At 39.6% G+C, this 24,740-nt stretch overlaps 1 long non-coding RNA gene across 1 annotated transcript in view; it reads right to left on the reverse strand.

Moving 5' to 3' along the window:
- Nucleotides 1–766: 766 nt before the first annotated feature.
- Nucleotides 767–24,740, reverse strand: part of LOC106962710 (uncharacterized) — a 46,979-nt gene continuing 23,005 nt past the window's right edge. The window contains exon 2 of the long non-coding RNA XR_001428043.1: nt 767–820. This is a non-coding gene — a long non-coding RNA (uncharacterized LOC106962710). The remainder of the gene's footprint in view (nt 821–24,740) is intronic.

A 24,740-nucleotide genomic window follows, 5' to 3' on the forward strand; every position in this document is an offset into this window, starting at 1 on the left:
CAGTGTTAAAGATATGGCACCACAAGTAATCATTTATGCAGAATGATGCATTTAATTGTCAACTATTAAATGACTTCAAATCATATAGAAAAAACTGTGTATAAACTTGACAACAATCTCTGTTTTTAAAAGAAACGGCAGGAACAAACAGTAACAAATAAACTGGAATCGATATTCAGATGGCAAGTAAAATGTGCTGCCAAGTGGAGGAAGTTTGTGATTGTCAGCACAACAATGGTGATCCCTGAGCAAAGATACTAAAACTTTAAACGAGAAATGAACTGCAGAGTTGCTAAAACGCGTCTGGGCTCAGTGATGCAGCGGCACAAGAAGGCCATCACACAATCAGAAACCGCAAACGAACAAAGCCCACCGCTCCTTTTGCTGTAACCCCCGGGTAAAGCATCCCGAGCTGAGCGGGCCATTTAGCCGGCCGACTTGTATTCCCTTTCCACTTATTAAATAACTTTTTAATGAGCGTTCGTCACGGCAAACGGCCCCTGCGATCCCACGTTTCACTGGGGATCTGACCTCGACCTTCACAGTCTATTCACTCCAGCTTTACAACACGTAAATGAAATTGACCGGAGAGGCGCCCTGCAGAGGTAATCTGCAAAAAGATCCGATACTGTAGGTCCCGTAAAAGCGTGCTCGCTGGCTGACAGGAATATTTACAATGAGGACACACACAAACAGAGGTGAGGCAGAGACGCATTTACCTGTATGACTTCTGTGTGCATGTGTGAGGGAGGTCAGACAAAGGGATAGCAGAAGACTCCATACACCTACTCCGCAAATCCAAAGACCCCGCTCCCGCATTCTGTAAGAAGCAGATGAAAGCAGACGCCATCAGAATACGAAATGCATTTTTTTTTCCCCAATCTACATTGCACGCAAAAAGAAAAAAAAAAAAACACACACACGTATGCAGCTGAAACATTAGTTGCTCTGTTGCAGAGTGATGCCCTGTTCATATGTTTTAATAAGTGAGGCAAAGGTTGTTTTTTTTGTTGTTGTTGTTTAACTCTCTGTTCAGGTATAAATCAAAATTGAAATTAGACATTGACATGTAAACATTTTGTTTTAAAAGTTGAATATTTAAAAGAACTGTATATTTATTGTGGTGTCTAGACATTTTCGCATGACTCTAGGCGTCTCCTGTAGGCCGGGTGGGGTTTTAACAAACAAACAAAACTTTATACATTAACATTTTGAGCCAAAACAATAGGTAACAAGATAAGTCATACCAATATATTTGATTTAACAATTTTAAACAGTGTCTAATAATTACATGAAGAACAGTATTTTGAGATATTAATGCAAGATGAAAACAATTTTTCCTGTCTGTTCTCCAGTATGCTGAAGCTAAATCAGTACCTCTTGCAGTAAGATTTGCAAGAGAGCAAATGCAATACAGAGAAAAAAAAAATATTTAATAAAAGCTGGTGTTTTGAACATTACAGGTAAGAAAGATGGGCTCCAATTTTCTGCAATAAAAGAATCTGCCAATTAGTCTCAAACTTGTTTTATCCGCAGCTACGTCAGCCCGTCTGCTGAAAACACGTCACATCTCAAAAAGATGATTCTGCAACCACTAATGAAATCCAAGCAAGAATTTTATTTTTTTTTAATTATTATTCAGCAATTACGTAGTTTAAAAACAGATTTTGTTTTCTGTGAGACATATTACTGTAGGTAATGCACAATGATGGGTACAAACCTTCAAACTGTTTGCCAACCTAAATTTTGTCCTATGTTTACCCGGAGCGAGGGGACGCATAGAAATAAAGCACTTTATATTCCGGGCACCGACTAGGACATAAACTTCCACAACAGGCAAACTCTCTGTCTGCTCCACCAGGAGGGCCCATTTAGTCTGTATCTTTGTGTACATGTGTGTGAGGAAATGACACGAAGAGAAATAGAATAAAGCAAATACAGGCGAAAACGTACAAAGTGACAAGCGGCTCACCATCTGTTGTATCTTCCACATGATTTATTCTCACAAACAAACAAAAACAGAGCGCTGTAGTAGTGCTGGGAGGATGTAAATCTCCTACAAACACACTTCTGCTCTGCGGCTTCTCTTGCTCACGTCGAAAGAGAAGCCACATCCACACATGGCAGAGCGGATTTTGTTTTGGGCATTTCTTGACAAGTAAAGTCTAACTAAATGTGCTATTGCTTCACTTCAGAGCCTCCTGTTTAATTATTAAAAGAAAATAATTAAACAGGCCGGTTGCTTCAAGACAACCAGCTGTGTTGTCTTGAAGCATAATTTGCTATACACTTTTAAAAAAAATGTTTGCACTATTTCAGAAATAATAATAATAATAATAATAATAATAATAATAATAATAATAATAATAAAGTTATGTTTAAATGGAATTTAAAATGATAGATCAGGCAGACATGGGGCTTAATTCTAAAGCGAAAGGAAAACAATGCAGAACTTTTAATATTTCATTTATTTTTCTTTTCCTTACAAACATATCAGAAATGTCTGGCTTGCATTTGTATTCTGCCCTTTAACTGGCACAGCTAATTAAAGTCCAGGGCAACCAGTGGCTGCTAGAAGTCACCTAATTAGAAAACAGAGTTCATCTGTTCTGTGTGTAATTTAACTTGGCATACATTGGGAAGCCATAAAAAGTGCCAAGGCATATCAATCCGTGTATAATCGCTTTGGGTGGGACGAGGGAGCAAAGCAAATGTGTAAAAAAAGGTGCTCTGGCAAACTCAACAATGAAACATGGAATCCCTGCACCATAATGCTGCCACCACCATCCCATATTGGGGGAAAGCCATTCCTACTATCGGATGGTTTTTGTTACCAGGGAAGCTGGTCAGCTGATGAGAACACAAGGCCTGCAGGGCAAAACACTCAGAAAACCAGTCGGCGGTCTGAGACTGTGATGGGGCATGCCCTTCAGGAAGACAGCAAACCAAAACATTAAACCAAAACATTCAGCCAGTGGTGAGATCAGTGGTTTTTAATCCCAGTCCTCAGGGTCCACCGTCATTTGTGTTTTACTTTTGTTCCTGCGTAAGCACAACTGGTTCAAATGATTGCTTTGCCTTCCCAGCATGCCATAAACTGCCTCTGATGCCTGTTAATCACCTATTCATTTAGGTCAGGTGAGTAGCAGCTGGGAAACACCAAAAAAATGCAGCACAGGTCCCGAGGGCCAACATTCAGAACCTCTGTTTTGGATCAAAGCATATTCTGAAGTTGAAACGGCCCAGTCAAAGTCCTGGCTTAAATCCAATTGAGGATTTCCATCAAGACTTAAAGGTTGATGTTCGGAGATGAACAAAAAAGGGTAAAAATATCAAAGTTGGTAGAAGCATACCCCAAAATACCATCAGAATTACACATTATATATTTAGTCTTCACTTGTCTGACACATTATTTCTTTACATCTGTGTGTGAAGACAAGCGACAGGCAGGGCCTCTTGAGGGAAATAAAAGGAAACAAAATAAAAAGGAAGCAAAGCGTGAACATGTTTTGTAATGTGTCAAAAGCGATTGTTTTAAAGTGTGTCTAAAGATAGAATCAATACACTAGATGTTTTTTTTTAGTTTAACTTCCATATATATATATATATATATATATATATATATATATATATATATATATATATATATATATTCCAAGCAATTTCATAATTTTGAATTTCAGAAACATTCCTGCACACAAAACCCCAATGAAATACACTAAAGTTTTTAGTTGCAATGTGAAGAAAAGATGAACAAGTTCAAGGAGTTCTGAACATTTTTCCCAGACTCTGTGTTTTGTCGTCGTTTAGCGCTCATTTACTTTCCCTGTAAACTCTGAAAAGGTGCCACAGAAGAAAGAGAGCACATTTCCGCGAAACACTCTTGAAAGGATTTGTGCCGATTTGAGTAAACCAAACTTTGCGGGTCTGTGAAAGTGAGCAGATTAACTCTGTTGTGGATGAGATTACACACACCTTGCTGGACCCAAGTGTGAGCGTACGAGTCCATCTATGCACACGCACCATGTTCAGGCACACACACACACACACACACACACACTTTCTCTGTGCATGCGCGTCTCTTTGCCCTGAGGAAGTGTGTGTGTTAAGCCCTGGCTTGAGTTCGGAGCTTGGTGCATGACTCATCTGGCCGTTACAGACAGGCATTTTTTAGCAATAAAAATCTGCACAGCTAGAGAGACTAGACCAAGGCTTTATGAAGTTAGAGTCCATCACACATTTTCCAACACACGCATACAGAATCAAAAAAATAAAAACCCATGAAGTGATTAACAACATTCATCTCTTACAGGCTCTGCAGAAAAACAAGGCCGACGTTTTGACATATATGAGACCCAGCTGAGGATTGCTGCAGGTGCCACTGCCGTTCGCTTTTCATAAACCGAATGCATTGTCGGATTTCCTCTTCTCTCTCGTTCGTCTCCTCCTCTTGTCTCCTCCGGTTGTCCCATATCACTCCCTCCACCCCTCGCCCTCTTCCTACCATTCCCACCTATGCTCTGCAAGAAGTAAATAATTAGGAAACAAAGCAGAAACGCTGCCAGCTTCCTCCCCAGCTCATTTAGACCCACAGCAGTGTTTGTGATCATGCAGTGCCACTTCATTATGGCTGGTTGTGGGTCTGTCTGCCGCAGAACAAGTGGGTGTGAGATGCAGAAATGGATTCAGAAAGCAGGGGGGGGAGGATAGGGAAGTGTGTGTGTGTGTGTGTTTGTCACTGCACAGAAACAAGGGGGTTCTAATCAATAGCATCTAAACCGCTTGAGTCTTCATCGGTATCAGACTCCGCAGCCAATGGTGACTCACTCGTCAACAAACACACACAAATCTGCACCGACTCAAAAAAAAAAAAAAAAAAGCACTTTTCTGCACCGACAAACAAATACAAAGAGAATTTGGGAATCCAATTTTACGGTAAGTGCTTGTAAACAATTGTGTTCCACTTGTTTACATCTGATTGTGCGTTTCTGGTAGCGCCTTCGGATGCTGCAGCCACCACAGTTCCTCGGCTGCTCTGATCCGCATCCTGCGGTACGAACGCAGGCAAAGAAAGCAGCATTGGATGTTGTGACCCTTTATAATGTTGCTTTCATCAACTGAACACAGAAGAGCAAAAGAGAGAGAAGAGAGAGAAGAGAGAGAAGCGGTGTTGGAGGAAGAGTTGTGCTCTCCAATGATTTCTGCAGTCTGTTCCATCTCTTTAATTAGTCCCATTGGAGTGCCCTCCCCGCTACATGCGGCTGATCAGTTTCCTCTTCATACTTTTGGTCTGTATTTGAGTGTGTGCATGCATGTGTGTGTGTGTGCGTGCGTGTGTGTGTGTGTGTAGGTATGCATCTTAGCTAAAGCCAGACAGACATCTCTGGGGCATTTGGGCTCCAGTTAAGTTCCCTGTGGCTGAGAATAAAATGTAGTGGAAATATTAATATTCAAGGAGCTTTCACCCTCAGAACCATTTGTAAAAATGGGATACCTGCTTTCTCCGTCTCTGTAGCAATTAGCAAAAAGTGATTCATCTCACATAACATGCAGTAGAGAGCAAGACAAGACGCTGCATAGGGCTGAAATGATTCATTGAGTAACTCGAATAACTTGCTTAAAACAAATCTTGTGGCAAAAATCTTTCATCGAATGGACCGTTTAGGAAATATTTTACAAGGACAATCATGCTTACAAGTGGCTCTTTCACAAAACTGTGCCACGAAATATTCAGAAAAGGTCCACCTCATACACTACGTCTGATTGTTCAGAAATCACAGCTTGGACCACCCATGTCCCGTCAGAATGTCAGCTTAAAAATAAAGCAGGCATTACAAAACCTAAGGTGGCATGGAGTGGAGCACAAATGTATGTCACGTTTAACACTTGTAGTCAATTATTCGCATAGACTGTCTGTCACAGTCTGACTTGCCGTTTCAAGTGTCAATCATTACAACACTGTCAGTATGTCACTCTGAGGCTCAGAGACATAAGTGGTGGGTTGACTTCAGCCTACTGTTCTGTGCATGCATATGGATGGGATTAGAGATAGCAATGCAAACTAAATAACACTGATGTGCATGAATATGAAAGATGCAAGTACATCAGTAGATCATCTGTAAAAAGATGCAGTTTTGGGGACAAATCCAGATGAAAACATTTGATGCTGAGGTCAGTTGTACCTCAGCATCAAATGTGCTAAATCCTCATGCTTTCAATATACAGTAGCCGACAGAAAACTGTCGACGAGGTGGATTGATGTGCCATACATCTGGTTAGCCAGTTAGCTTCCCTCAATCTTAATTTCACGACGACACAAGCAAATTGTACGTCCTGACCAATCATGAGAAAACTTATTTTCCACCTTAAAGGTGGAAAATGCTTTAGAAGGGTATAACAATTCACACAGCGGAATGGTCACATGGCTCTGATCTTTTTGTCTACACACCCCAATTTGCAATATGCTCAAGAGGGAAAATGCCAATTTTTCCAACTGCAGAAGTTAAGCTTTAATATCATGATTTAGCTTTAATAAAGTTAGCTTTCACAAGTTTCAAGGGCAACAGCAGTAAAATCTATGTTGCACTTACTAATTTTAATTCTTCCGATGTGGTGATTTGTATCTTCATCATACAGGTTTATTAGGAAATGTCATGTAGACTATTACAGATTTGTTTGGGTTGCTGTTTTACTCCACTCACACACAGACAGAGAGTAAGGCTGCATAGTTGTTGTTATTATAGTAGCTGCTTGGAGTCTAGCGAACATTATTCCATAAATACTCGGTAGGCTGGCAGCTAAAGGCAGAACTTTTACAGTCAATAAATTGGGGCCTATGAGGGCATCCTGCAAGCAAAAATTCCCATCTCGTAGCTTACATTGAGTGACACAGACAAACACAACTTGTTCCATGCTGAAGTAGTAAAAAAAAAAAAAAGCTAGGCAACTACCTTAAAATGAGAAAAAATGAGGCATGTGTGCAGCTATATGGTTTTCTCCTGGATTTTATTTCACTAGTAGGTAAGGGTGTGGAATGAGATGTCCGTATATTAAAAAGCAACAACGTTTCTCATCAAAGCAGGTTTCAAACATTTATATAGCTACTGTTGGCATGTAACTTCATCAGGTGAGGCAAATGCAAGTTATATAAGTCAGAGATGTGAAAGGTTTGTTTTAAACCCGAGTTTATTCGTGAACCATGCACCCGCACCTGCTAAACAATCAAAAGCCGCTTTTCGTGACAAAAAAATATTTTTTGTACTATTATCAACTTGTTATTATTGTCGTTAGTCCTCATAATTATTGATCATATCCAGACCATTCCAGTCAATATTTATATGGCAGATTTGAAGCCACAGCAGAACCAAAGTACTTACTTTATAAATCATGACATCAGCAAGATAAGATAAAAGATTCTAGGTGGTGGTGTTTTAAAGTGAAAAAGAGATTTTAAAACAGATTAAAAAATGTAGAGAACATTACCCAGAATGATGTTTAACAGCAACTTATTCTGAAGTCGGTCATCATCCAAATCTGGAAACGTCAAAAATGACCAGAAAACTGATTCTGATAATTGTTCATTTATTTGAACACTATCTAAGTACTATCTAATAATATGGGGGTTTTTTTCATTTGTTTTATGAATAACAACTTTAACTTCAGTACTAGACTGAAACTAACTATTAAAATTTCTGTGTTTTTTTTTTAAACATGGTAGTATACTTAAAGAATGTACTTTATATCAATGGCATACAGAAATTGATATGTTTTTCTTAAAGTATGTAAAATTTGGGGAATAAAATATACATTTTAAGTCAAATTACACAGCTTGGCCAAATTGGATGCATATAGTGCTTTATGTTGTTTTTGTGGGGACCAAAACCATTGGATTCTTAGTTTTCTGTTTTTGTTTTCACAATATTACTGCTAAAGCCTCATTCTTATGAACCGAATATTATTACGCATCTTCTTGTATGCATCCTTGAAACTACACAGTGCGTTTCACAAACCCATGAATGACGAGCTTGTTCGTGTCTCGGCGAGAAAGTGGACAGAAAACTATTTGTCTGAGAAATCTCTGCATTCTTCCAAATTAATGGACAGGCTTGTTTGGGAGGCAGAGTTAGGACTCCAAGGACTCGCCAAACCTAATTGCGACCTCGAGAGATTTCGCTTGATTAGGCTTCCCTGATCCTGCCAGAAGCATGTCCATGTGTTTCATTAATCAAACCCACAGTTTGGCTTTTGCGGATAAATTGACTCAATGTGACCTGTAGAAAAAGCCACTGGCTTCAAATTAAGCCTCCAATTTAACTAGAATTGTGGTAACTCAGCAATAACATGGTGGGTGGGTGGGTATGGGCTCGTGTGTGTGCTCATGTGCGTTTATGCGCGTGCGTGCAAGCTTGAGCAAAAAAGAGATAGTTTGAAAGAAAAAGATGTGGAGAGGGAGGCTTTTGGCCATTTATCCTTATTGTTCCTCAACCTTTTATTCGTCTCTTACTAGTTAACAATATTCCATGACCTGAGCTGAGTGCTCATCACTGCCTTGACATTCCCATCTTTCAAATCAGCTTTTGCTGCTGCCGCTTCAAGTGTGTTCCCAACACGTCCCCGAAGCGTGTTTCGACCCAAGGGTGTCACACTCCATTCATTTCGCCGCTCTCTCCTTCTCTTGCCCCCATCTGTGCCTACCGATCGCCGTGCTCACAGTACTCACTGCACCGGAAGGTACAATCCTGATGTCACCACCAATCATTTGCGTACACGCGACACCGCTACCCCTGAAACATCCTCGGGTCAAACGCGCTCAGAGGTTGTGCCGCTCACGTTGAGGCAAGTGGCTGCTGCGGCGCGTCTGCTGACTGTGCAAAATCCAGGCGGTAAACACAATCGTGCCGTCTGAGCTTTTCCCTCACCAGCGAGTCCAACAACATCCAACAATAAAGGGAGGAGGAAAAAAATGGAGTTGCCATCTCTCACCTATGACCATGAGTTACACCATAGCTGTAGGCTGACTTAACTCTGTGAAAATAACATCAAAGTCCCTCTCTCTGTAGAATACACGGCACATGCTTTTTTTATATATATATATTTTTTTTTATGCATCTATTACACTTTTAACAACGCTTTAATTTTTTTCAAGGTTCTTGAGCAATGACGGGGAGAAAAAAAAAAATCTTTGAAGTAAACAAATGCACAAAGGAATCTCCAAAGCTTTGGAATTGAAGAAATATATTAAAGGAAAATGCAAATGACCCTTGGTGCTGCTGAGGAGAGAAGTGAAGCGTCTGGAATGAGAGTACATTGACATATACATATATATATATATATATATATATATATAGTAAAAGTATTCCAAGTGGGTAAAATGACTTCCTCAATTAGATTTCAGTTGAGGTTTTCAAGCCTTTGAGCCAAGCGACAGTCATGAGCATTGTGCTCTCAGGATGCTCTTCAGTCCCATTCTTGGAAAGCCAATTTCTCAGGAACACCTTGAAAGATTTCCTTCATGGGGTTATTGTTGCACCCTGCATATTTTCAACTCTCTGAACTCATTTTCAGTTGCACCCCCTGTGTTTCATACTTCATCACTTTTCCAAAAAACGGCCCTATTTAACAACGCTTTAATTACAGCATATTGGTGAAGTTAACTATACTCACAGCAACAAAGGGGGAAATTGTACCTAATAGATTGTTTTTCCTTTGCTATGGCAACCAGGCTGCAGTAACCAACAAGAAAATTGACTGATGCAGTAAACAAATTAATCTTTGCTGAATTCAGTTTCTTTGCTTGAATGACAGATATCTGTAACTTCTTTTCTCATGGTTGATTTTTTTCTTTAGTTTGTCTCTGTGTTGCCTCGTCACTGGGGAAGAGCTGAGATACACCAGGCACAGGTCACCAGCCCGTCTTAGCACTCCAAAGTGTTTAGATTCTGCCAATTCAAATTAAAATCAAGAACAGGATCGAACAGCAAGCAGGGGTGGAAACTAACTGGTTAAATTTACTCATGTTAGTGGAATTAAGCACCGTTTGTACTTTGCACTTCTTCTTTTTTTTAAAGTTGTTTACAAAGTTTCAAGCTGCATCATTTTGATAACCTTCTTGGTTAAAAAATTTAAAATCCGATTTATTAATGTGTCTAACTGATGGATTTCAAGCACTGGTTATTAGAAAAGAAGATGAGCGATCAATAAAGTTAATGGACTGCAAAAGATAATTTGGAATGTCTTTTTTTAGGGGCTAGATGAGAAAAAAAGAAAGAAAATATCAGGTTGATTGGTGATACGATCTGGTAAAAGCAAGGTAGCGATAAATAGCTACACCCTCACAACTCTGTTACTGTCCTGATTACCTAAGCAAAAATAAAAACTAAGAAATGAATCAGATTAACAGAAATGGGTACTGGCATATCTTATCTTTCTTTCTTTCCACATCACTCTCTCCCTAACAAAAAAATAATAATTCGGGAGCGGAATAGAGTCGCCTCACTGAAGGCTGCAGTCCTCTCTGGTCTCATTCTGTACCTATAATCTCCTCCAGTTCAGACCTATTTCTATGCCCTACATGCATAATTTTGTAAATGAAGCATCTGCTTGGGTGGTCCCTGTAGGCCAATGTGTATCAGGCTCAGCCGGCACACGCAGGACTACACGGCACCATTTAAAATGTGTTCTAACAGAAGTCCCCGAAATATGTAGAACATGGCAGCCACGCTTGTCAAACAGCCAAATTCGAATTAAACGGGAATCTTTAATACACAAATTTGGTAAGTGAAGAGGTGAGGAGTGCGTGAAAAATCACTTTCAGTTTAAGGTTGTAATTTATCAAGTGAGGTCAGCAGAAACAAATATTTAATTGTGAATGATTTTCTTAAATGGAAACACATTCAATACAGGAGCAGGATTGGTAAACAATACACACTGAAATAATTAGATAAAATGGTTTAAAATCTAACCAGGGTATATTTTCAAGATACCAAAGGCTCTGGTTTGTGGTTGACAAGCTTCTTTACTGGTTCATGAATGTGTGGTACAGCACCGCTAGAGCGGAAGACTTTGTCTTGAAGTGGTCCGAACCACTTTGTCTAGTCTTTTTACACAGGACAAGTGACTCCTGTAATATAATCTATTTGCTCAGGTTATCTTCGGCACCGTGCGTCCCTCTCGTCCCGGGAAAGCCTCGGGATTCACCAGAATGGCCTTAAGAGTTTTGTTTTAGAGAAGGATGTCTAGACTTTCCTTTTGGAGTGGCTGCTCCTGCGACCTGATCTGGGCTGAGGGAAGTAAAAGCATTGTTGAAAGTAGATCCATTAAACCTTCTCAGCTGCTTTGAAGTGTTTTAGCTTCACTTTCAATTGTATCTCTGAAAATAAGTTTTTTGTTTTTTTTTCACAAGTGCTAAATTACTCACTTTATTTTGTTAGAAGTCGCTTGCTCACTCGTTAAGACTTGACAGCAGCGAGGTTTATATGTTTAGAAAACGACACACAGATTCTTCATGATTCATGGAGGGTGGTGCAAAAAAAATAAAAAATTGGTTAAACTTTAGTGTCAAATCCACTTCATCCTCATTCGGAGACAGATTTAAAGGGAAGCACTGACTGAAGTTGCACTAACAGAACGACCTGCTGTCAGCTCCATTAATGTTTTTTCCTCTGCTCATGTCTGCTCCTCTCATACTTTATATAACTTTGTCTCTCCTCCTTGCGCTCTGTTTCTCCTCGCAGTCTGGCGCATATAACTTATGCATGCTGTTTTCATGCAGGTTGCCAGAATTAGGTGTGTTATCTGTGCGCATGTTCCTTGTGTGGTTTTATGTGCAAACATAGTATGCTTTTTACAGCCGGCAGCTGTAGATCGCAGGAGATAAGTAATGGTGTATAACTCATGGTAATAATGCCGCAGGAAGCTGCAGATAAGGTCAACGTATGAAACTGTGGTGGATGGCAAACTGCCCAGACACACACATACATAAATGAATGAATTCAGACACATAATGACGCACCCCACTGATCGGTAAATCATTTCCCATTCACTATCTACCCTATTTCACTGCAGCCTATTATTTTGTTGATTGTTTAACTGAATGCGCCCCCCCACACCCCCCCAACCTCCCATCCCGGCTCATCACTTTTCTTCTGCATTTGTCACTTTGTCTTCTGTACTCATCCCGCAGTCTAAGGCTGATATTGTTGGTCAGGTGAGATGAAAAAGAGGACCTGTGATGAGTGGCTCTACAATCATTTGCTGTAATTGTAGTGTTACTGAAGCGTTAGGTGACAATTATGTGCAAGCTTTTGTGTGTGTGTGTGTGTGTGTGTGTGTGTGTGTGTGTGTGTGTGTGTGTGTGTGTGTGTGTGTGTGTGTGTGTGTTCTTCTTGTAATGTGCAACTCAGCTCCCCGTAGATGGGGTTGCCATATCAGCAACCCTAACAACAGATGGGCTCCGGTTACACAAAAGCCCCCATCACACTTTTATTGTACCACAAAGTAGCACAATTTAATATGAGTATGTAACACAGTTTTGTAAACGTAACCCACCATGAGCGCATGTTTCTTGATCCAAGCAGAGTTGTGTTTCTATACAGTATGGGAACTTCAAACGGAAATCCATCCTGTCACAGCAAATTCCACTCAGCAGGAACCTCTTTAATGCTGCCAGCATCTCTGGCAGATGTGGGGACTGGCAAAAAAAAAAAAAAGAACTCCTATCACAACTTATTGCCAGCAGATCTGTATGAGCTATTGACTTTTTTTTTTTTTTTTTTACACTTTGCTTCATCCGTCATGATAATGGAGAGCCAGAGCTGCATGGCCAGGGAGATCAGCAGCTGGGATGAAAAGAAAGCGGTGCAGGCAGATGGTCAAAGACACAAAAAAATAAAAACAATTGTTTTGTGTCACTTTTAAAAATCTTATTATTGCATGTGTTTTTGACCACATGCAATAATTGTTTTGGTAAATTCTATTTTAATTGGCATTTTGGCATCTGGTCAAACAGTGTTGCAACACATAACTATCCTTCTACTAGTTTCTCTTTCATTAAATCAGACAGAGGTTTTTTTTGTTGTTTTTTTGTTTTTGGTTTCCAAACCTGTTTATATTTCTCAAATACTAAAACAAAGTCGGATAATAATTAGATCATTTGTCTTACTTTCTTCAGATTCAAAATGTAGCAGTTTGAGAAACCACAGATAATGAAACAACAGATTTGTTCGCCTCTGCTAGGTTAACTCATAACAGTTTAGGTAGTGGTCTAAATATGTTTGAATTTTCTTATTGACCTACAACATAATTGCAAAAATGTTATATTTTTATCATAGTTTTCTCCTACAGAGGTCCACCTAAGCAATGCATTCTGGGCTGATGGAGCATTTAAGCTATAGTGAACTTCAACCTATAACTAAACATAGGAAGTCAACGTCTGATTGAGACAATTGAGAGATTTCATGTCCTGTTATACAGGAGACTTCTGTTAAAACAAAGTTGATTAGCTTGAGATCTTGTGTTTACTGTATTAGCTAGAGAAGAAGCAGAAGCTAACGCAAAATCGAGGTAAATTGGAAAATAACAAATGGATGCTTAAAGTGAAAATGAAGCACCTTTAAGACTTTATAATCTTTCTAGTATATTTGAGAAAATGTTTTGATCCCAATGCTTACAGTAAACAACTTGAGTTACAAACTGAAGTTTTTTGGTTCTGCATTTCCAAGCAAAAAGAGCAAACCTCGCTGTAATGTGTCGAGTCTTCCCGTTGTCTGATGAAAGTCTGACTTTGTTTTTTAAACTGAAAACTCAGTTTCCTCTTAGATAGCTCCATGAACTGTTTGCTCCTGATACATCAATGTGTGAGCAACTTTGAAGAGGTTTGAGTTTTCTTTACACAGCAACAACTTTCAAGGGTTTTTATCACTGAAGTCAGAGGTCTGTGGGGGTTTCCAACCAGCAAGACACCGTCCATGAAGATCATCAGATCCTGGTCACAAGCTGATTTCTCTGCACAATTATGGGCTTTTTAAATAAATATGCAGAAAAAAATTGGCCTTTTTTCTTAGTTGAATTTCTCTAGATCATGCCAGAACTTCGCACATAGTATTTTAAAGCCATATGACCGGTTTAAAATCAATGTAAGTGGAATGATGCTTTTATGACATAATGCTCTATATTTGTCCCAATGAGTCATCCATTTTGCATTGTAATATGTTTTAAAAGCTGCCGAATTTGACTCCACTGTAACACGTGCGACAGTTGCGGTAATAACACCTTTGGAGTTCAACCCATTCCCATGCCTCCGTCTGAGAGCGCTTTAAGTTTGCAACATCCTGCTAATCGAAGCAGATGTTCCAGCACCATCACTGTAAGTTGACTAAGTCATTCATAATGCATGGGCGACTGCTCTGCATGCCTTCAAAACAACACACTGTCTGTTGCCGAGGATGTGTTTTATACTGGAAGAAATAAAGTTAAGATTCACAAGTCAAATTCTGGGCTACATCTAAAAGGAGGCTGAACATCAATACACGTCTTCTGCATGCGTGAAAGCGCCGTCGTGTCTTTTTGTTTTTTATCTCCTGTGTTTGTGAGAGCGTACGTGTGCCAGGAAGAAAGACGGATCCACTCCCAATATGTGTGTGTGTGTGTGTGTGTGTGTGTGTGTGTGCGTGTGTGTGTGTGTGTGTGTGTGTGTGTGTCTACTTGGTATTCCAGGGTGGCTTGTTGTGACTGTGGTTTCCCACAATTCTTATCAGAGCTGTGATCACAGAAAACTGGTCTGGTCTAATAGAACACATCCCTCCCTCACGCTATCAGGGACATTCACTCACGCGCACACGCACACACACACACACACACACACACACACACACACACACACACTCAGAGACGTCCCTCTGATGGCGACTCCCTTCCTCCGATCTAATTCAGTCTGCAGCACAACACCGAAGTGTGAATACCCAAGAACACGAATGCAATTTGGGACAATCTGAGGTAAGTATGTCTGCCTTATGAATAAATAACAGTATCTGTTTTTCTTAGTAGTCCTGCTTGTAGCCAGCAGAGAGGGGGAAAAAAAATCTGCCTTGGGATGGATAAAACAATGGCTGGCTTCGAAAAATTGAAAACAAAGTCTAAAAAAACCGCTGTTGCAAACACAATACAAAGCGCCGGGGAGTGAAAGACATGCAATATTCAGTGGAGGAAGCAAAAAGGTCGACATTTTGAGGATAGGTTGTGGTGGTGTGGTCTTGGGCGGGGGCGGGGACGGGGGGGAAGCAAATGGCTGCCAGGTCCGGCTTGAGTTCCCCTCTTTCAGCTTGCGGTTTCACCCCTGAGATGGAAACACTCCCACAGTACCAGCCTTTTATTGAGAAACAGGCTAATTGACAGGCCAGTGAACTTAACGTTTATATATAAATTTATATTCTGTGTACTCTTGGCTGAAGCTGTGCTGAACTTGTTTAATAGTGATGATGATGTTCATGCTGGAGAATGCATCAAATAAGAAGAAGAAGAAAAAAAGTGATGAAGGAAACACTTTGAGGACTGAAATCTTGTTCTGAATCTGGCTTTGCTTCATTCTGGGAGATGTGTCCTAGTTAGTAACCCACATGCAGCAGCAGCAGCAGCAGCAGTATTCAGGCTTGATACAAACACACAAACATTTCTACACTACTAATGAACAGACTGCTTTCTCCCTAGGGATTCCCCCCCCCCCCCCTATGTTTCTTTTTCTCTCTATATACCTTTAACAGATCCTTCTACCCCTATCTATTACCGTTCTCTTGCGTTCCTGTGACAGCTTCCCTTCTCCTGGGATTAGACATTTGACGTATTTCACTCAAATACACACTACGCGCACTACGCACAGGTTGACAAGTTTAGACACCAAACACACAGACGCAGAAGAATGTGATTTAAGAAATGTGCAAAGTCAAGTGTCTTTCTTCAAAATACGCCAACAGAAATGTAATGAAATAAAAGTGCAATGCAGATAAGTCAAAAGGAGAAAAGAGAAAAATCAGCTCAAACTGCAGATTCAAACAAGACGTCAGCTGCATTTATTAATGCCGAGCAGATAAGAAAGCGCATCTATAAATAAAACGTGTCAACTCCCCTCACCATAGTGTGTGAATGACGTTTGATAGTAATTTACAAAGCAAAAAGCGACCCTTTGCCATTGATTATGACGAGGACTATAATCTCAATTAGGACACAATGTTAGAGAAAAGAGTTATCATAAAAAGCGCTTGGACAAAGATCACACTTTTATTATTATTTTTTTTTTTCTAGCTGTGTCATTAAAAAAACATGAAATAGTTTCAACCTGCAGGAAAAGAAATGCCCAGAATCATTCAGTTAAAAAAAAAAAAAAAAAAAACTCATTTAAAAATGTGACTTATTACATTCTGGTATTTAGCTCCGTTTGAGAGGAAATCATTACATTCTGACATTTGCATTTTTCCCCCCCTCAAAATCCACAAGAAGCCAATTCCAAATAAAGCCTCATTTGACAAATATTAGCTTCCTCTATGAGTCATAATTGTACGCTCAAACCTGATAATGCTTTAATAACTGCTGCCTTTGCTGTGATCTCTGGCAGCTTTTAGTCTGCGAGAACCAGCCTGACGCTTCCTACGAGTGACTCTGTTTTCACCTTTGAATCTGCAAATTAGGTACACAAATAAAACTATAATTCCCAAACATCACACGCGATATGAAGTGCATCAGCTCCCTGATCCAAGACATTTATGCTATTCATTTTCATGCCACTCAAAGCCACTGCTCCACAAATACGTGTTTTAGTAATCCTCTAACATTCTCATGGACTAATTTAGAGAATGATTTAAAGTGTTTTAAGTCTACTAAGTATAGCTGTCTTGGTAACATGTTATACTTAGATCTAGCTACGTCACAGCTGGGAATGCTAATTATAACAATTAAGAAAAGTAGCTACCAATCATAATTTGTTCAGTTTCTTTAAGAACATCACAAAACATCTATTTTTTTTTACTTTTCTTATGCCAGTCTGAAATGATGATCACTTATTTTTTGTCATTTTACTTTTAAAAATGAAATCCATCACTTCTAAATTATTATTTCTAAATAATTGGTCTACAATGAACAAAATTAACCATTAATAAGTGATTTTTTTTTTTTTCCACCAGCACAATGCCACAGCAAACTGAACCACATAGAATGAGAAGCACTGGTCTGTGTAAAGCTGACCTAAATAGAAAAAGTGCATCAAACCAAACAAAGGCCAATCATCCCAAAACTACAGCACAACAAACCCATCCCCATCACACACCAGTGACTGCTGAGGTAAAATAATTCACTTTAAAGACAAAGAAATCAGTACACAGCTTTTTTATAGAAGGCACAAAAAGTTTGGAATTAGTCAGAGCTCATAACCTTAAAAAATTAAATCTTTAATCTGTGGCAATAAACTTTTTTTTTTTGGACCAAAGGAGGAGCAACCAAGAGTCCTCACACAGCTTTAGTCATTACAACTAGAAATTCCTGTATCAGGCCCGAAATCTGAGTGCAGTGATGGATTCAGACCCGAATTTGCAGAGACGCATAAAGATAATTATAAAATCGACCTTCTAACATCTGAACAGCATTTCCAGGATTAAAATATTTGTGTCCCTGCAGGATGCTGAAGTATTCATCCACCTGTTTATTTTAGTTAATGATTGCTGCAACAGTATCTTCTTTAGGTCTGCCTAAAATTAGACAGCTGAAGCTGATCCAGCACACTGCTGCTCACATTTTTACTAAAACATAAGAAAATAAAGCACATCACCTCAGGTCTGCAGCTCTTACACTCGATGCCTGTAAGCTAAGAGAATAGACTTTTGTTAGTTTATAAATCAATTAATGGTTTGGTCCCAAAAGTCATTAAATCCCTGTTGTCATTGTTGTATAAACCTTCCAGACCACCCAGGGCTTCTTTATCTACAATAAGTCAGAACCAAACATGGAGAAGCAGCTTTTAGTTTGTATTCTGGAACAAACACCAGGAAAGTTACAAAGTCAAGGCTACAAACCCATGTGTTTAGCATTGCATTTGACTCTTCTAATTATAACATTAATTAGAATTTTCTAGTCTGATCTTTCCCTATTTTTTGGTTATTAAGCCAGTACAATGTACTGTTTTTAAAAGCTTTATTTCTACCAAGCAATTTAAATCACCTTGTTACTGAAATGTGCTTTGCAAGTAAACTTGCCCAGACTTTTCCAAAAACAATAAATAAATAACAATCTGTATACAAAGAAAACTGCTGTTTCCACTGTTGTGAGCTTAACCTACCCAGGTGATAATGACACAACCTGGTAGTTGATGTTAAGTTTAAATAATGTTTTTGTTTTGTTGGTCATAACATTCAGTGCCTTATTAGCTCACCTTGTAAAGATGGGTAAAATCCATTAAATAAATTATCCTTACTACACACTGCCATACAAAATTTTAAATAGAAAATAATAACCTGAAGTTATTATTTATGTGCATATGTTTAGGGTAGAGCTGTTGCCTTGCAGCAAGAAGGTTCTGGGTTCGATTCCTGGCCCGGGGTCTTTCTGCATGTAGTTTGCATGTTCTCCCTGTGCATACGTGGGTTCTCTCCGGGTACTCTGGCTTCCTCCCACAGTCCAAAAACATGACTGTCAGGTTAAGTGGTCTCTCTTAATTGTCCCTGTGTGAGTGTGTGTGTGCTTGGTTGTTTGTCTCTGTGTTGCCCTGCGACAGACTGGCGACCTGTCCAGGGTGGCCCAGCCTCTCGCCCGGAATGGAGTTAGGCACCAGCAACCCTCCCGACCCCACTAAGGGTAAGGGTGTAAAGAAAATGGATGGATGGATGTTTAGTGTATGAAACAAGACAGAGATTGGACTTGCTTGGTTTCCAGTTGGGTGTGACTTTAGGCAAACTTGGAATACATGAAAAAGCAACACATGCTTTTATATTCTTCCAAAGACACTGAGAACCGTGCTTAAGTGCATTGCAACCAGGACTCTTTAAAATGCCAGAACATTTTAAATAAAAAAATCATCAAAGATCCGTAATGTTATATGTGTTATACATTCACATATAACATTACAAAATGTAATATGTGAACACTGAGCACTAACCTGCTTGTAGAAAGTTACAAAAACACAGGGCACAATAATTGTTGCCCTATGGATAAAGTGCCAATAAATCAAATAATCATGTCCCTACATTGCAGTTATTTAGCTGTAATGACAGATGAATGTGTTTTAATGATTTTTACTCACATATGCCAGAGGTGTGAACAAGTGCAGAAGGCTTGGTACGTAAACTTAAGAAACCTTCTGTTCAGATTTCTTTTCCTTCACACTGGTAACACAACTTTCTTATCAGCAAGAAGAGAGTATGCAAGAGGCAGAATTTATGGTTGGCGTTTTGACTTGACATAAGATGTGTCAGGTGTGTTAAAAGAGAACCGCATCCTATATTACTTCACCACATGTGCAAGATGTTGCACAGGTGCACATGCAGGCCCTAAACTAGAAACGGAACCGAGCCGAAGTGAAATGCAGAGTGCTTATTACTGTTATTACCTCAGTTTTTCCTACTGGTTCTAGTCAAAACATCTGCTTAGAAATAGGCTTACTGCAGTCTCTTAAAGATGTATCAAGAAGCAAACATGTATTACTGTAGTTCTACTTGTATATGCAAATTGCAAAGAACTGTGGAAAAATACAAGCATCCCTTCTTGGGCCTTTTAAACAAAAGCATTTCATTATTATTTTTTTTCTCCTCAATATAAATGTGCAGTGTTGCATAGCAGAAACTCCCTGCAGAGACAGTTTTGCATTTGCCCCTCACTGATTTCTTGCTATCTTAACAGCTGTAGTTAGCTGGGGGCTGCCTTTCTCTACTTTATGAAAAATAACAGCTGATAAACAATGAAGGAATCACTGGGACATGAAATACCAGAACAAGGAAAATAGAAATGCTTGTGTGCACCTGCAGTATAAACCCAGAGTTCTCTGTTGTGTTTTTCTGTTGTGTGCATGCGTGTGTGTTTGTAAAGGTGGGTCCATAATTAAACCTGATTCCCGCTGAGCTTTTCAAGAATAACACACTCAGACTTAACTCATTGATTCACATCACCTGATTAAGCCTGATTACAAACTGCTGTCCTCTGGACGACAGCAACTCAGATGCGCTACAGAGCACTCACACATATCTGACTCACTCACTCTCTCTCTCTCTCTCTCTCTCACACACACACACACGCACTCACACACACACCTCACAGATCTCACACAGCCAGCTCCTGATAGCATATTGCCAAAATAAACAGCATCAGTCCTGCCAACACATAAATCTCTCACTGCAGCCACGAGACTCAGACTCACACCTGACTGTCACACCTACACAAACACGCATCCGCGCACAAACACACACCTACACACACACACACCCAGAGACACCCTCTCTCTCTCTGTAAACACATCTGGCAGGCAGAGGTGTGCAGAGACCCACAGCGGGGAAAAGAGGATCAGTGGGGTATTGATATTACAAGCACACATGCACGTCTCTCGTTTTTCTTTCCCCTTTCCGCCGCTCACTCACACAAACCCGGAGTCTCCCCTCCGACAGAGATGCAGACTGTTTCTGACAGCCTGATTTCCTGGCAGCCTTCGTCTCCTCGCCTCTTAATCCGGGGTGCAGGAGGTGGGCAGAGTTGACTTCTGAGACCAGAGTCTGAAATCCTCTCATATCTGACCTTTAACACAGCCAGACTAGACCAGGTAAAGGTCTACAGCTCCCTGGTGACACGGACGGATTTGATACAGCATACTGAACCAAGCAAGAATGGAAAAGAGGAAAAGAAAACGGTGCACCGGCACAAAAGGAGAATGCTTGCAGTTTTTTTTTTGTTTTTTGTTTTTTACGATTGCTGATACGCTAATATTAAAACTGTCCTACAATTAGCAAAGCACCAGCCCCAATTTGCACCAATATAAGCACACAATGGTAAAACACAGCCACCAGTTGCACATGCACACAGGCGAGTAGTTATCAGGTCGAAAAACACTCTGCAAAGGCAACATGTCATCTGTCTTCAACAAACGTTCATAGATATTGATGAGGCTGGGTTTAATGTGAGAACAACGAGAAGAAAAGGAAGAAATGTCACTGGCCAAAGGGTTATTGTCAATGTGCAGCCAGGGCAATGTGGGGGAAATGTTACGCAGAATAAAGCTCTCCACCATCATGTCAACTTAGGTCCTAACAACACTGAGCTCATTCTTACATTTTTAACAGATTACGCTACATTATGACATGAGCAAACCAGGACCAAATAAGATGTTGTTGTCCGAGACGATGTGTCTCTTCATCGGTATGATGGGGTCCACAGCAACAACCACAATTTACAGGTCAACGCTAACCACCATACTGCCTCTCACTAAAGCCAATTGATGATCACATGATGGACCTTTTTGTTATTTTGATTACAAAACAAGTTTTTTTTTTTTTTTTTTTAATAAAGCGTATAGCTTCGATGAAGTATTCCTTCAGTGTTGTACCAATTTTGTGACGTGTTATGAAAAACCGGAGCCCGTTTTCAAAATTATGCTTAAGCAATTGAAATAAAACTGTAGATAAAAACCCATTAGTTTCCAGCAAAAATTGATTTTTTTTCTTTTCGTTTTTATAAAAGAGCTTTATGGCAATGAGAGAACACTGCTAAAATTCTGTCATGCTTTGACACATTTAGGTTATTCACAATGATTTTTATGTATATTTCTGAACTTGTATTAGCAGAATAAAGACTTCAACACTCGAAGGGCCTTTTAGACCTTGTTAACAGACTGCTTTAAAAGAAAATCCTTGGTAACCTGACAATTTCCTTAAATGGCAAAAGAAATACAGTAGAAAATCATCTGCAGGTCGACTTGTGAGAGACGTGAGTGAGTAGCTGTCGGGTGCTGTGGCATGGAGCTCCCCAGAGCAGAGCCAATATGCAAGAAGTCTTTCATTTCATCCTAATATAATCCATTCAATGAAAACAGCACTGCTGTCTCCAGCGCCTAACTTTCATATATCGTATACGATGTACTGTGTTTTCTGTTATTACTGCTCATAAATGGTTTTTTGCAGTGTTTAAAAATGTTATGCCTCAGAGAGTGCTATCTCTGCCTTCCTATATTGTTCTTTGACCGTCAACATAACCATCGTGAAGGAAATAACAATTGTCACGGGGAAAAAAAAAAAAAAAACAAGTTCAGCCGTTGTAGGTGCAGGCATGGACAAACGAAGTACAACTTTAATGCTTCTACAAGATTTAAGAGCAAAAGCAGCAGCGTGGCGCTTCTAATCAAATGACTTTAATTAACTGATTGTCAGCGACTGCGACAAAAAAGTGGGAGGTTTGGCAGAATGTTGCCCTGAAGCTTCAGATGTCTAGTAACTGAAAGCCAATAAGTCAAAGACATCAGGACCAGAGGAGGGTTATAGGTATTTCTCCAAACTGTCTGAGCTACATTCATGAGAAAGAATAGTGAAAAACATTTAAGACTGATGCCAATCATTGGGTCCCAGGAAGTTACGTTGGGCGGTGCAATGTTAAGGAAAACTGCAAAAAAAAAAAAAAAGAGCATTATCTGAATGGCAGGAATGACATTGACTACTACGATAAAATCACACTGTTAGCAAGCTGTGTTTAAAATGAATCTCCAAAAATTCATCCTTATGTTACTAAAATCATGTCAAGAACACCCGAAACATCCCAATGAATGTAAAAATTAATAATTATCTAGATTATTTGGGTATTCAAATAGTTTCCTTTGTAGTTTATATTGTTTAAAAAAAGATACAAATTTATTAGTGGAAACCTTTAGACTGGTAGAGGAAAACTAAAATGGGACAAACATTCCCTGTTATGGCCCAATTACCACTTGTTTAGTGGGACTAAACCTTTTACAAAAGACACCTGGGTGCAAAGTGTCTTTCATGTATTAGATTATTTAAACGGAATAAACTCATTGCTTAGTTTCCTAGACCTAGTTGCATGCTACAGAGTCGCTAGGTAATCTTTATTTCACTCTTCAGACTACATTCCAGCAGTCTTAACCCACTCTGCTGGAGCCAGAGCGGGTTAAGTCTGTGCATTGTTGAATCAATAGTTATACCAGCTCTCTGCAGTTTCCTTCATGGCTGGAGGTTCAGCAGGGAGCAAAGATTTCTAATTTGTGCCCCTTTTTTTAATTAGAATCGTCTGATATTGTAAATGCTACACAACCACCTCATACTTCTGTAAAAGTCTTTAAAAGCTTCAAATTAATGTGAATATTGCAATGCAATTAGCAATAATTGTAAATACCGCACATTCTATTGCACTGACAATTGCAGATATGCGAGGATATAATAATGATGAACATTAAAATTAATGTCTGCAGAACAAATTGCAATATTTGTTTTGCTTCAGTTTTTCTCTCCTATGAAATAGTCACTTTCATGTTGCATCATTTAACATGTTTTGCTACATTCTTTTGATATTTATTCAACAAGAACAGTCGCCCTCACTATAAATAATTTACATGTGGCTTTCTGAAGATAATTTGATATTTACTTAAGTGAAAAATGCTTTGTTTGGTTTTTTTTAAGCTTATAACGTTATTACAGAGCCAAAATTAGCAGATAGCATCTTAACCACTTTAATTGTTCATTATTATTCCAAGATTTGTGACCGTTTGTTGTTTCCAAGTTGACGAAATCTGACCAAAGAACACAGTGTGTTGAGCACTGATAACTTTTCAAAGTTATTAAAAAATCACATTCTTATCAGCAAACATCACTGCAGCCTCCTTTCAGATTTGCAGCAGAACAAACAAAGAAGTCAAAATTGATTTTTTCACAGCAGCATTTTAGATTCAGCTGCAGGGAGTGAAGTGAGCTGCTTGGACAGCCTAATAAAGAAAATACAACATCCCAGCCCTTAAATAACAAATGCATTGGCAAGGATGGATGTAGTTGTTGTTTTGGAGTAATGCATAATTCATAAAAGAAAATAACTTTAATCATAGGTCACACAATTTTGTAGCTTTAAAAGTTTCATGGCAGCCTGCCCTCACAACGAATCAAACATCTGACCTTTTGATCTGAAAGCATAGACTGAACCCCCAACGATTATTTATCTTCCACCACAGACTTGGACAAATATATGGTCCAGTGAGGGTCCAGTTGTGGCCTGAGGTCATAAGAAAATCCAAAATGAAACATGCGCTATGAGCACAATTGGAGCCATACCCTCTTGGCGGTGGCCAAAAACCATATTTAGGGTTCTTTATCAAATATATTTTGAGAAGGATTGAGTTCAAGCTACCTCTTTATTCTTCATTTTATTCAGACTCAGATTTATCTTTGGCTTTGCACGGCGTTGTGGTCCGGGCCACTGCCACTTCTCCGAAGTTATCTGTGACCTGGAAAAGGAAGATGAGGACAAGCTTCGACTTACCCCTGACACTTGCCACGCAGGTTCCAGAAGCCAGGGCGTCATGTCTGTCAGGGTCACAGTGAGCCGGGTTAGCTGGTGTCCAAGCGGTTTAATCTCCAACAGATTCCCACCACCTGTCCCTACTGGCGTCTCACCAGGCCCCACAGCCCTGACAATCTGCCAGCTCCTGTTGTCACGTTGCAAAGGATTCAAGCAGAAGATCCAAACGGTAGATGAATGGATGGGAACCATCCAAACCTTTATCTACT

This window comes from Poecilia latipinna, unplaced genomic scaffold (assembly GCF_001443285.1).
Source record: "Poecilia latipinna isolate Pla-1442-1.1 unplaced genomic scaffold, P_latipinna-1.0 Scaffold1452, whole genome shotgun sequence".
Taxonomy (NCBI): domain Eukaryota; kingdom Metazoa; phylum Chordata; class Actinopteri; order Cyprinodontiformes; family Poeciliidae; genus Poecilia; species Poecilia latipinna.